This window comes from Neofelis nebulosa, chromosome X, assembly GCF_028018385.1.
Source record: "Neofelis nebulosa isolate mNeoNeb1 chromosome X, mNeoNeb1.pri, whole genome shotgun sequence".
Taxonomy (NCBI): Eukaryota; Metazoa; Chordata; class Mammalia; order Carnivora; family Felidae; genus Neofelis; species Neofelis nebulosa.
In genome coordinates this window covers 119199424-119214746 of record NC_080800.1, presented here as the reverse complement: position 1 = coordinate 119214746, position 15323 = coordinate 119199424, and positions in this window count along the sequence as shown.

Sequence of the window (15323 nt, the reverse complement as noted above, 5' to 3'; positions counted from 1 at the left end):
TCCCCCACTCTTTGTGAATGTGATCTTATTCGGAAATAGGGTCTTTGCAGATTTAATCAAGTTGAGGTCATGAGGGCTGACCCTAATCCAGTATGACTTGGTGTCCTCATAAGAAAGGAAATGTTAGGTGATGACGAAGGCCCACGGGGAGGAGGCTTTGTGGCTGCAGTGGCAGCGATTGGAGTGATGCAGCCGCAGGCCACGAATGCCACGGATCGAAGCTAAGAAGGGGCAAGAGAAGATTCTACTCATAGACTCAGAGTGATCACAGCCAGCGGACACCTTGATTTCAGAGGGGAGACCTTTCTGTGAGGTAGTCAGTTTGCGATGATTTGTCACAACAACCACAGGAAACTAACACGACTACACAGCTACTAGAATGGCTAAAATCCAGAAAACTGACGATACCACGTTTTTTCCTTCCAATTTTTTATTTAAATTCCAATTAACAGAGAGCATGATATTATACTGTATGTTCACCAACTGTTAAAATAAAAACTTAAAACAATAAATTCTAGTTGACGCACAGTGTAATGTTAGTTTCAAGTATAGAATTTTGTGATTTATCAGTTAACATTCAACACACAGTGCTCATCATAACAAGCACCCTCCTCAATGCCCGTCACCTATTTCCTCCATTCCCCCTGGCCTCTCTCTTTCTTCCCCCCTACATTCATCTGTTTTATTTCTTGAATTCCACATATGAGTGAAATCATATGGTAGTTGTCTTTCTCTGACTGACTTGATTTTACTTCGTATAATACTCTCTAGCTCCATTCCTGTCATTGCAAATGGCAAGATGTCATTCCTTCTTATGGCCGAGTGATATTCCATTGTGTATGTGTACCACATCTTCTTTATCCATTCATCACTTAATGGACATTTGGGCTCTCTCCATAGTTTGGCAATCGTTGCTGCTGCTGCTGTAAACATCACGGCGCATGTATCCCTTCTAATTAATATTTTTGTATCCCTTGGGTTAATACCTAGTAGTGCAAAGCCTGGGTCATAGGATATTTCTATTTTTAACTTTTTGAGACGCCTCCATACTGTTTTCCAGAGTGACTGCACCAGTTTACATTCCCACCAACAGCGTAAGAGGGTTCCCCTTTCTCTGCCTTCTCGCCAACCACTACTGTTACTTGTGTTGTTAATTTTCCCCATTCTGACTAGGTATAAGGTGATAACTCCTCTTATTGTAGTTTTGATTTGCATTTCCCTGGTGAAGAATGATGTCGAGCATCTTTTCATGTGTCTGTTGGATATCTGGATGTCTTGTTTGGAAGAATGTCTATTCATGTCTTCGGCCCATTTTTTTTTAAGTTTATTTATTTTTGAGAGAAAGAGCACAAGCAGGGGAGGGGCAGAGAGAGAGAGGGGAACAGAAGATCCAAAGCAGGCTCCGTGCTGACAGCAGTGAGCCTGACGTGGGGCTTGAACTCACGAACCGCGAGATCATGACCTGAGCCAAAGTTGGATGCTCAACCGACTGAGCCACCCAGGTGCCCCTCTTCTGCCCATTTTTTAATTGGATGGTTTGTTTTTTGGGTGTTGAGTTGTATGAGTTATCTATAGGTTTTGGACCCTAATCCTTTATTGGGTATGTCATTTGCAAATATCTTTTCCCATTCCATAGGTGGCCTTTCAGTTTTGTTGGTCGTTTCCTTTGCTGTGCAGAAGCTTTTTATTTTGATGAAGTCTCGATAGTTTCTTTTTGCTTTTGCTTCCCTTGCCTGAGGAGACAGATCTAGAAAGAAGTTGCTACAACTGATGTCAAAGAGGTTACTGCCTGTGTCCTCCTCTAGGATTTTAATGGTTTCTTATATTTAGTTCTTTCTTCCATTTTGAACTTATTTTTGGGTATGGTGTAAGTGGTCCAGTTTCATTCTTGTGCGTGTTGGTGTCCAGTTTTCCCAACACCAGTTGTTGAAGAGACTCTTTTTTTCCACTGGGTATTATTTCCTGATTTGTCGAAGGTTAATTGGCCATATAGTTGTAGGTTCATTTCTGAGTTTGCTATTCTGTTCCATTGATCTATGTGTCTCTTTTTGTGTCAGTACCATATTGTCTTGATCACTACAGCTTTGTAATATAACTTGAAGTCTGGAATCGTGATGCCTCCAGCTTTGCTTTTCTTTTTCAAGACTGCTTCTGACAATGCCAATTTTTGACTACGATGCACAGCAACAAGAACTCTTATTAATGCCTGGTAGGAATGAAACATGGGCACAGCCACTTTGAAAACGGTGTGGTAGCTTCTTACAATACTAAACATTTTCTTACCGTATAATCCAGCAATCATGCTCCTAGATGTTTTCCTGAATGATATGAAAACTTATGCTCATCCAAAAGCTACAAATGAATGTTCACAGTAGCTTTATGCATAATAGTCCCAAACTAAGAGCAATCAAGATGTCCTTCATTAGGCGAATTGATAAATAATCTGTGGCGCATCCTTACGGTGAAATATTCAGTGCCCAAAACAAATGAGTTGGCAAGCCCCAAAAAGTCGTGGCTGAATTTTAAATGCATATTGCTAGGTGAAAGGACTTAGTCTAAAAAAGGCTACCTACTGTGATTCCATCTATGTGACATTCTGGAAAAGGCTAACCTAGTATGTAGATATATATATTTCCTTTCACTGTTATCTGAGATGGCCTGGAAGCAATGACACTCCAGCGGCAATTAGCATGCCTAATGTCCTGATTGCGGTTTGTAATGCCATTGTCCAAAAAAAAAGGGCCCTTTGGAAAAATGGCTAATTCTCGGACTAGAGAAGGAAATATACAAAATGAATCCGGTTCATCTTCTGGTGCCAGAAAGTAAGTGCTTAAAAAAAACCCCACAATGTTGGGGTCACATTCAGGAGATATAGGAAAACGTTGAAGAGCTTTCAATGACCAAAGCTGGATTATATGACCAACAAAGTTGGATTAGATCCCAATATATACAATGAACGTCCATGACTTCATACTGGTATAAATTGTTGAACAAGTAAATAAATGGAGTAAATAGGCAAATCTTCCAAGCAGAATAATTTTAATAGATTTACATAAATCCTCCATCCTCAAGGAAGTGGGGCTTAACTCCCCACTTCCTTAACTGTGGGCTATGAATAGTGACTTCCTTCCAAAGAGAACAGTGTGGAAAGAGGAAAAAAAGAGCAACGTTGCAGCCAGGTAGTCAAAGTCAACATTAGCAGTTTACCTCTCTGATCTTCCAAAAACATATAACCCCAGCCAAATCTTCGGGAAAGATATCAGACAAATCTTAGTAGAGCATCATTCTACAAAATAACTGGCCACTACTGTTCAAAACTGTCAAGGTCATCAAAAACAAGGAAGGTCTGGGAAACTGTCAGAGCAAGAGGGACCTAAGGAGACATGATCTCTAAATGTAGTATGACATCCCAGAGGGGATTCTGGAACAGAAAAGGGCAATTAGATAAAACAAAACAAAACAAAACAAAAAAAAACCCTACAGATATCTGAATAAGGTATGGACTTTAGTTAATAAAATCACTAAGTATTGGTTCATTAGTCATAGCAAATGAACATACTAATATAAGATGTAAGTAGCAGGGGGAACGGCTGCGAGGTGTTTGGGAACTCTGTACTAACTTTGCAATTTTCCCGTAAATCTAAAACTGTCCTAAAATAAAGACTTTATTCTAAAAAAGCAAAGTATATCACACCAGAGTGGCAAGTTTAGAAAACTTAAAAATATCAATAGGAACAGCATTTCTGTTGCATCATCTCTAGAAGCCTTCTATTAACTCCACTTCTTCTCCACTGAGGCTGAACCAGATGTTTTTCTATATGGTTGCGTGTTTCCCAGTGCTTATTTCTTTCATGACATCATGCATGACAGTAAGTGTATTATTGGATTGTAAGCTCAGCGAAGGCCAGGATTGTCTTAGTCGTTTTTGTATCCCCGACATCTACCACAGTGCTTGGCGCATAGTGTGCCTTTCATAAACGCTCATTGAATACATAAATGAGGGGGAAATATGATTCCTCTGCAATAATTAAGACAACTTGATTCTTAAATTTGTCTAAATCTTCAGATTTCGTAATATATTCAATACACACAGTGAGCAATGGCATCCAGAACGTGCCTATAGCTAACAAAGATGAATGAAAGCTTTCCAGTAGGTCATTGCTCAGTTGCTTTTTGTTGAAGAATTTTGATTATCATCTTGAAGATCTTTTTCTCCATATCTTTCCACAAAAGCCAGGGGATAAAGACGTCTTGTCACTTGTTAAGGAAAAGAGGCCACTGAGGCTATCAAGGATTCCAAGACTTTTGGCCCATTTCTAGTTATAATCTTGGTTTAAAATCAACTGCTTTGTAAACCTCTCTTTGGAATAGCACTTCATTATCTTTTACTTATTACAAACTGTGCCACTTAAAAAATATTTCAGATAAATTTATGGGTCTGTTCTTTTGAGATAATAAGGAAGTGCATTTTTCTAAACCATGGCCTTTACAAATGCCTTTCTGTGCCATCAGCTTTTGATATTTAATTTGTTTTCAGCTTTGCACGGGCCTCTCAAAACAAAACTTAAGAAGTTATTATTATTCCCATAAGTTTCATTTTGATTTAGGCTTTTGATATTGTTATTAAGCATTCCTGATTTTGTACTTTATTGTACAATAGCCATTAACAGGCTGCGTTGTGGGGTAACTACTGATTTTGGCAAGTGAGCAACAGATATTTTGTTTTAAAACAAATTGTTAAGGGGAACAGAGCAGAATAGCCACTCTCAAATTTTTTTCCCTATCTGATGTCTTATAAGCAGAACTCATGTCTTTTTCGTTTAGTAAATATTAACTACCGTGTTGAGTATTCCCTGGGCGGCCTAGCACTGTGCTTTATAAGGCTGGTGATACAAAAGCTTTAAAGAGGAGCCATGAAATTGTTTTCATTGTTTATTAAGCATAAAAAAGGATTTTTTTATTAATTAGCTTCATTCAATTATGTAAACAATACATGATCATGGTAAAAAATTGGAACAATGAAGAAGAGCGTAAGGTAACATGTCAGTCTCCCTTCTTGCTTTCCCGATACCACTGTCCTCTCTTCCTGGAGACAAATGCTTGCCAGTGTCTTGCATATCCTTCTAGAAATCTTCTGTGTACGTACACACACACACACACACACACACACACACACACACACACAGAGTTTCTACCATAAATGGGACCTTATTATACATAGTTTTCTGCATTTAATTTTGTTTTGTTTTTTGCCTTCGAAATCAGTATATAGGTGTTTCCTTTATTCTTTTACATAGACCTACTGTAGGATACTAAATAACAATATGTTTAAGACACAGATTTGATGTAGAAATTGCATCTATGACAATGCAGGCAAGTACATATTTAAAAAGAGAGATTTTTGTACTAAACCAGATGCACTGTGGAAAACTTGTGTTTTGTTTAGTCACCTTAACAAACACAGCCCTTTACTATGACAGGGGAAGAGACTTATAAAAACCTTGAGATTCTTTATGTAGAGTAATATTTATGTGCATTATTCATTGAGCACCATCTATGTGCCAGAATCCATGCTAGTTACCTCATACGTATCATATTTGGTGGTCGGCCAAGGCATTGTGATCAAGAAAACTTGGGTTTCATTCCCCAAGTGGCTTAAGAGCTATATAATTTGGGGTATTCCTCCCTCTGTTTCCCAATCTTTTTTTCAATATTTTATTTTTATTTTGAAAGAGCATGAGTGGGGTAGGGGCAGAGAGAGAGGGGGATAGACGTTCCAAAGTTGGCTCTGCACTGACAGCAGGGAGCCCCGTGCAGGGCTCGAACTCACAAACCATGAGATCGTGATCTGAGCTGAAGTCCCAAGCTCACCCAACTGAGCCACACCCACTCCCTAATCTCTAAAATGTGAATAATGTTACTTACCCAAGTGGGTTTATGTACTAATTAAATGATACACTACATGTATTGCCTTGAGAATTGTAAGTTCCATACAAGGTTGCTAAATAATAGCTCATTCAGCTAATAATGTAAATCATTAATTATGCTAGAACTTAGAGATACATTGGAATATTCTGGCCATTTGAAGTTGGAGAGTGTATCCGGGGAAGGCATTTCACATTATTTGTATATTCTTATATTGTTTGAATTCTTAATATTATTTAAAATGTGAATTAATTTATATTTTACAAGTTATACATGCACATAGTTCTAAAAAATAAAATAAAGGGGCACCTGGGTGGCTCAGTCGGCTGAGCACCTGACTCCTGATTTTAGCCTAGGTCATGTTCTCACCATTTGTGACGGTGCAGAGCCTGCTTGCACTCTCTCTCTCCCTCTCTCTGCCCCTCCCCCGCTCACTCGCGCACTCTCTCTCTCTCTCTTAAAAATAAACATTAAAAATATTAAAAAACAAAACACAAAAAGGCTCATAGTAAGAATCTCTTTGTCTGCCCCACCCCTCCCTGTTGCTTATTTCTGCTCTTGAGAGGCAATCAATTCAATATTGTAGCTGTTCAAGCTGCTATTGACTGCCATATTTTTTAAATTTTTAAATGCTCATTTATTTTGAGAGTGGGGGGAGAGGGAGAATCCCAAGCAGGCTCTGTGCTTCAGCACAGAGCCTGATAGGGGGCTTGAACTCACAAACCGTGAGATCATGACCTGAGTCCAAATCAGAAGTCAAATGCTTACCCCACTGAGCCACCCAGGTGCCCCTAACTGCCATATTTGTAAATAATATATATACGTTTCTCTTTTTGGATACATCAGTATCAGACATTATCTACTGACTATATTGAAAACACATTATGATGGTTGAAAATTTATTTTCGTATACTACAGTGCTCCCCCCTTTTCCAAGCCGATCTCCCCATGTTGTTATACTACTTTTTGTTGTTGTTGCTGTTAAAGCAATATTCAACATTTGCATCAATGATGACATAAGTACTGTTCGTTGATGGACCATACTTTGAACTATGATTACATTCACTTTCTCTGAAAACATTTTATTTGTTCTAGAGTTAATAATCTCCTCCTCTTCTTCCTCTTCCTTGCACTCCATTATTTGATTGGCTTTTAAGTACCTGTTGTTCCCTTTTTCTCCAGATTCACCAGCATATCCATAAAAACACCTGTCAGTAATTTCTCCAAGGGCACCTGGCTGGCTCAATCAGTACAGTATTCGACTCTTGATCTCAGGGTCATGAATTCAAGCCCTATGCTGGGTATGGAGCCTACCTAAAAAATAATAAAAATTTCTCCAAATGTTCCAAAACATCATATAACACATAAATTTCCTTTAAAAAAAAAAACAAGCTTAGAGACCTTCCTCCCAGAGGTGCCAATCCCCCCCTTTTCTGACCTGGATTGGCTATTCCTATGCCTGCTTCAAAAACTGTTAAGTTTTTGAACTTAACTTAAGACTTCCCTTCACCATTCCCCAGGCTTGGATCTCCTATATCTAGAGTCCCATGTCACCCTGTCTTAGTTCGTTCATTTCTTTACTGACATATATCCTCCAGCACTTTTCTCAATTAGAGTACACAGTATGCAAAGTTTTGAGTCTTCCCAGGGCGAAAAGCATTTATCTTCTATTTGATTGGTAGTTGGCTTGGTGTAGAATGCAAAGTTGAAGATATTTACTGTCTCAAAGTCTTCTTCCTCGTTGTTCAGGTCTTCAGAAATGAATTTTTCAGTTACCTGATCAAGGGTGTCTATACCTGGCTGCCTGGCTGCTGGGGGCAAGGTTGAAGAGTAGAGCACAAATTTAACTCTTACTGAATTCCCCTTTGGGTCTGTGTTCCATTCAAGTTTTCTTTTTCTTTGGCATCCCCCAGTTTAAAGACTCTCAGATGTCATTTCTTTCAGAACTTGGGGGCCGCCTGCCTGAGAAGTTAGGAGAGGAACTAATTTCTGGTATTATCCCCACCACTTACTTCTCCTTGTTGCATTACCTAATGACTATCCCTAAGCATTGAGGCCCACAGGAGTTCTTCAAGTGGATTGTTCTGTTCTCGTCAGCGTCCTCCTCTGTTGCCACTTAACATTCTAGCCTCCTCTGTCTTTGTAAATGAACTATTAGGCCCCTGTATTTTTGTTGTTGTTGTTTCTGGGAGTTTTTTGTGTGTGTTTTATTTATTCATTTTTAATTTTATTTTTTTAATTTATATCCAAATTAGCGTATAGTGCAGCAATGATTTCAGGAGTGGATTCCTTAATGCCCCTGACCCATTTAGCCCATCCCCCCTCCCACAACCCCTCCAGTAACCCTCTGTTTGTTCTCCATATTTATGAGTCTCTTCTGTTTTGTCCCCCTCCCTGTGTTTATATTATTTTTGTTTCCCTTCCCTTATGTTCATCTGTTTTGTCTCTTAAAGTCCTCATAGGAGTGAAGTCATATGCTTTTTGTCTTTCTCCTACTGACTAATTTCACTTAGCATCATACCCTCCAGTTCCATCCACGTAGTTGCAAATGGCAAGATTTCCTTCTTTTTGATTGCCGGGTAATACTCCATTGTACATATAGACCACATCTTTTTTATCCATTCATCCATCGATGGACATTTGGGCTCTTTCCATACTTTGGCTGTTGTTGATAGTGCTGCTATAAACGTGGGGGTGCCTGTGTCTCTTCGAAACAGCACACCTGTATCCCTTGGATAAATACCTAGTAGTGCGATTGCTGGGTCGTAGGGTAGTTCTATTTTCAATTTTCTGAGGAACCTCCATCCTGTTTTCCAGAGTGGCTGCACCAGCTTGCATTCCCACCAACAATGCAAAAGAGATCCTTGTTCTCCGCATCCTCGCCAACATCTGTTGTTTAGGCCCCTGTATTTAAAAAAAAATTTTTTTTTTAATCTATTGTCTTTTTTCCTGGCTTTAAAGAAAGTCTTCATGGGTGTATACATTACAGTCTGTGGTAGGCAGAATAACTCCCCAAAGATACCCACATCCAGATCCCTGGAACCTGTGTACATGTGTCATCTTCCATGTTAAAAGGGATCTTGCAGATGCGATTGAATTAAGGATCTTGAGCTTGGGGCATTGCACTGGGTTATCTGGGTGAGCTCGATGTAATCACAGTGGTTTTTATAACAGGTGGTAGAAGGATGAGAATTATTAGTAAGAGATGTGAGGATGTAATGAACGGGCCATGAGCCAAAGAATGCAGACCACCTCTAGAAGCTGAGAACATCAAAGAAAAGTATTCGGCCCTGAAGCCTCCAGAAGATACACAGCCATGATGACAGCTTGGCTTTAGATTTCTGACCTCCGTAATTATAAGAGAAGAAACTTGTGTTGCCTTAAGCCACTAAACTTGTGGTAATTTGTCATAGCACCAATAGGAAACTAATACCGATTTGGGGAATCCCACTGGGGGATTCTGTAACAAATATCTGAAAATGTGGACGTAGGTTTAGAACTGAGTAATTGGCAGAGGCTGGAAGAATTTGAGGGGCATGATAAGAAAAGCCTACTTTGCCTTGAACAGACCATTCGAAATATGGAAATTAAAGGTGGTGAAGACTCAGAAGGAAATGAGAAACATGGTAAGAGAAAACGTACATTGCCTGAGAGATTACCTAAATTGTCATAAACAGACTGCTGGTAGAAATATAGATGTTTATAAACGTGCTGCTGAGGGCTCAGAAGGAAAGGATGAACATGTTATTGGAAACTGGAAGAAAGAGGACCTTTGTTATATCATTGCAAAAAGATTTGCTGATTGGTGCCAGACAGTTGCACGGAAAGTGGAACTTGTAAGCAGTGAGTTTGAATATAGCCAAGATTCCCAAGCAAAATGGTGAAGGTACAGTGTAATTTCTTCTTGCCGCTTATAATAAAATGCAAGAGAAAAAAAAAAAAGGCAGATTAAGGGAAGAACTGCCTTGCAAAAAGGAACCATAAATGATGATTTGTAAAATTCTCAGCCTATCCGGATCATACAAGATCCTCAAACTAGGCGATTCACTGCCAGATAGCATACTCTAGAGAGAAAGTGAAGGCTGTGGCTAGACAACCTTTTGCTAGTGTGTCCAAAGGAACACGAGAACAGAAGGCTCTTTGAAGAGATTGGTCATGGGATTCATGAATCCCTTCAGCCATCTCAGCAGGAGCCAAAAATAGATACGGGCTTATCTAGGAAAGACCTTTGGAGAGGCCTCCTCTCTAACAGTAAATCCTCCTTATTTTTCAGCCTCTGGTGACCAATTATTGTTTTTAATTACTGAACTATAATTGACACACAATGTTATATTCGTTTCAGGTGTACAACGTACTTATTTGACAATTCTAGGCGGTACTCAATGCTCAGCACTGAAAGTCTAGTCATCATACGATCTGACTCCTATATTATTGCCTCTCTTCCCTGTGCTGTACTTTTCTTATTTGTGACTTATTCATTTTATAACTGGAAGTTTGTACCTCTTAACTCGCTTCATCTATCTTACCCATCCCCTCACCCACTTCCCCTTTGGCAACCAGCTGTTTGTTCTCTGTATTTAAGAGTCTGTTTTGTTTGATTATTCATTTTCATTTTTAGATTCCACATAGGAGTGAAATCATATGGTGTTTGTCTTTCTGTGTCTGGCTTGTTTCACTTAGCATTATACCTCCTAGGTTCGTCCATGTTGTCACAAATGGCAAGATTTCCTTCTCTTTATGACCAAGTGTTATTCCGTCGCACGTATATAACACATCTTACGTGCGCATTCGTCTATCAATGGACACTTGGGTTGCCTCCATATCTTGGCTATTGTAAATGATGCTGCAGTAAACATAAGGGTGCAGATACCTCTTCGAATTCATCTTTTTGTTTTCTTTGGGTAAATACCCAGTAGTGGAATTATTGGATCCTATGGTATTTCCATTTTTTATTTCTTGAGAAACTTTCACACTGTTTTGCACAGTGGCTACACCAATGTACAGTCCCAGCAACAGTGTAGGAGGGCTCCCCTTTCTCCACATCCTCACCAACACATCTTATTTCTTATCTTTTTGATACTAGCCGTTGTGACTGGTGTAAGGTGGTACATCATTATGGTTTTGATTTGCATTTTCTAGATGATTAGTGATATTAAACATCTTTTCATGTGTCTGTTGACCATCTGGATGTCTTCTTTGGAAAAATGTCTGGTCAGGACCTCTGCCCGTATTTTATGCAGATTGTTTTGTTTTGTTTTGTATCGTTGGTGTTGAGTTGTATATGTTTTCTAAATACATTTTGGATATTAACCCCTTAGCAGATTTATCATTTATAAATATCCTCCCCCATTCACTAGGTTGCGTTTTTTTGCTTTGTTGATGGTTTCTTTGCTGTGCAAAAGCTTTTTATTTTCATGCAGTCCCTGTAGTTTACTTTTGCTTATGCTTCCCTTGCCTCAGGAGAGGCACCCATAGATGCAATGAATCCCCTTGACATACATCGGACACTCACGACGTTTTTGTGAATGTTATATCAGAAGAAATTGTGCCATCTGTACTGAAAGGGACAGAGAGAAGATGAAATGAAAGAAAGCCATCAGTCTCCCCAATATCTATAGGCAAGAAACATACTGGTAAAACTGCTTAGAGGCAAAACACATGGCTGTGATTCATAAAAAAGGAAGGATGAAATTAGAGAAAAACATCCTGTGACTTCACTCCTATGAGGACTTTAAGAGACAAAACAGATGAACACAAGGGAAGGGAAACAAGAATAATATAAAAGCAGGGAGGGGGACAACACAGAAGAGACTCATAAATACGGAGAACAAACTGAGGGTTCCTGGAGGGGTTGTGGGCGGGGGGATGGGCTAAATGGGGAAGGGGCATTAAGGAATCGACTCCTGAAATCATTGTTCCACTAGATGCTAACTAATTTGGATGTAAATTTTAAAAAACAAAACATGAAATTAAAAAAAAAAAAAAAAAGGAAGGATGATTCCAAAGCCAGAGCTGAGGGCCCTGAGGGAAGAGCCACCACCCACGGAGGATTAATTCCCACGCCTTAAAACCTCGTAGAGTCTGCCCAATTGGATTTTAAATTTTCTTGGGACCAGTGATTCCTTTTTTCCTTTCGGTTTTTTCCCTTTTTGAATGGAAATGTAGTTAACTGTTATTCTATGCCTGTCCCATTATTATATTTTGGGATCAGATGAGCTGTTCGTTGAGTTTCAGACATTCACAGATGGGGAGTGATTTTGCACCAGGATGGATTTTACTGATAGTCAGACTCATAACAAATTAGATGATTTAGACTATAAGATTTGTGGGTTTTGATATGATGGAGACAATTTGATGAGATTTTGGATTCCAGTTGATGCTATGATAGGTAGCGACTTTTTTGGCCCTTGATATGAGATGGATGGAGTTTACATGTGAGATGGATGTGGATTTGGGGGGCCTGGAGGGAAGACTGTGGTAGGCTGAAGAATGGGTCTCCAAAGATGTGCACGTACTATTCCCTGGAACATGTGAATATGGTACCTTATATAGTAAAACAGACTTTGCAGGTGTGATTATATTAGGAATCTTGTTTTTTAAAAAAATTATTTATTTTGGGGAGAGTGCAAGCAGGGAAGGGGCAGAGAGAGAGGGGGGGACAGAGGATCCGAAGCAGGCTCTGCACTGATGGGCCGACAGAAGCCAGCCCAACGCGGGGCTTGAACTCACGAAATGTGAAATCATGACCTGCGCCGACGTGGGATGCTCCACCGACTGGGCCACCCAGTCTTACAATAGGACATTATCCTGGGTTATTCAGGTGGATCCAATGTAATCACAAGGGTCCCTATAAAAGGGAGGCCGGAGGCTCAGATTCATTAGTAATGCAGATGAGGACAGAAGAAGTAGGTTGGAAGGAAATGAAAAAAAAGCCGTGAGCCAAGGAATGCAGACAGCCTTTAGAAGAAGAAAAAGATAAGGAAGTGGATTCTTCCGTGAAACCTCCAGAAGTAACATGGCCGCCACTTAGATTTTAGAGTTTGCTCCTCCAGTACTAGAAGATAGTAAACTTGCATTAAGCCACCAAATCTGTGGTAGTTTGTTACAGCAGCAACAGGAAACGAGTAAATGCCTTCACACATTTTAATGGAATTTTGTGAAGGATTAGGGAAAAGAAGCACTTGTGTTTAATTTCTCATGTTTTAACCAAAATTCAGTTATTGTTATTATGAACATATTTGAAATCTTTCCCCTTTGATAAAACCCTACGTGTCTTTTATAATCTAGCTAGTGTCTCACCACAGCTGTGAAAACCTTTTTCTTTTTTTCTTTTTTACCTTCTCTGGCTCTCAGTGGCTTATCTTTTTTAAACCTGTGTCGTATTTACTGTTTCTACATCTTAATTTTATACTGAATCGTATAAAGACTTAGTGTCTAAAGACTTCGTATATTAATTCATTAACCGCTCGTGAACATATTTTAAATATATTGAGTATTTCCTAGTGCCAGGCACCATGCTAAATGTTGAGACCCAAGATTCAAAGAGGAATCCAAGAGACAAATCCTTCCCTGAAAGGTGCCCATAATGTCCACTATTCTCATTTACTATTAACTCGTAAGTCTCTGTCACGAGACTGTAAGCACCCTGAATGGAGGGCATTTTATATTCCTCTACTATGCTTGACATGATATTAGCACCTTAGTGAAAATTTATTCACGAAAGAAAGAGGAACAAAAAAGGAAAGAAAATACAGTAACGTCTAGGCTGGGATGGAATTCTTTCTCTTCCCCACAATCAAAATGCCATGTAAGTGGTATTTTCTAGGATGATCTATTAAAATAGTTTATTCCTCTTTGCGGACCACTCTGGGCCATAACAAAATTAGCCTAAAATCCACTGCGTAGATTAAATTAGAATGGGTCTCCTTGATTCTTGATCTGTGTGTTATAATTATAAAATGAAAACATCTGCAGCCATTTTGTATTGATGGTAATTTAGAATTTTTGATTTAGCCTTTTATAAAGGCGATGTGTTTAAAGTCAAACTGCCTAAAATACGTTTTACGTTTCCTGCCTTGACCTTTAAGAAATTTAGTTAGGCAATTAATGCCTGTAACTAATGAAGTTAGTGATTTTAGCTTTTGTGCAGCCGCATCTCTGAGAAGATGCCTCATACCTATCCAGTAAGGAAAAAAAAAAAAACCCTGTTTTAATTTTCAGTACATGCCTCTGGTTCCCATGGAAACAGCTCAGTAAAAGAAGTTTGAAATGTTACGTATTATTTAATATCTTATATTCATATAAATATTGCCAGAAGATATGTCATATCTATTCAAGTGGTCCATTGCTGTTGATACTGCTGGCCTGGAAGGAACTTCAATAAGAATCTCAAGGACTATCTTGAAAAAATAATCAATACCTTGAGTAGAAAGTGTACCGATTTTGTTAGTGAGGATTCTTAGAATCACACCACACTCTTCTATTTTGTAGAAAAAGACCTAAGAACTTGACTTTGGCTTAGGTTTTAGGGAGATGTCAATTTCAAATTGACTTACATTTACTCACTTAGATTTATGTGGGGACCAGTAAAATTGGATGGACCCCAAATAAAAGAGGTTATTGACTTTGCATAGTACTGTGAAGTTTCCAAGTGTGAACCATTGAAATAAATAATGTTTCACTTTCAACCAATTCCATGCTATTGACCAATCTCAACTACTAAGCCTAAGCATCTAGTCTCAGATCACTCAGAATTCTCATTTTCTGACTCTACTGGAATAGCACTGCTGGTGGAATCTTTGCAAGACACTCAAACATTTTCTTTCATATTTTGGGTGTTTTTTTTTTTTTTAATCGTACAACATTGAAGGAGTTGAACACAATGATGTCTGTATTTCACACTTTGTTCTGCAGCATCTTGACGTTGAGCATCACACGCAACTTCTAGTTCTGGCTGCTACGCGTCAGCTTGACCGTGCCCTAATGCACTCGTCCCTGTGGAATGTTCCCTGGAGTGCTTACCTCAGCCTCAGAGTAGGAAGGGCTTAGGCAGGGATCCCACCCATTCCTCTTCCGGGAGTACCTTAAACTCTTCTGTCTGCTTCTTTGCAGGTCAGTCTCCTTACACTGTAAACTCCCTCAGGCCAGGGGTCACAACTTACTGGTTTTCAATGTATCCTTCTCTAGCCTATCTGAGATGAAGCTTGATAAATTAATAGTAAAAATACCAAATTTCCGGTCTGAAACATGCTGTGTTAGGGAAGTATATTCTTGTATGTAACAATGTATATACTGGATAATTGTTCCAAATAACTCCAGAAATGATTCTTTGCATATATCTGAGTGGGGGGCACATGCTACATTCCCAAGCAGCAAACCAGCCTCTTGCCACACACACG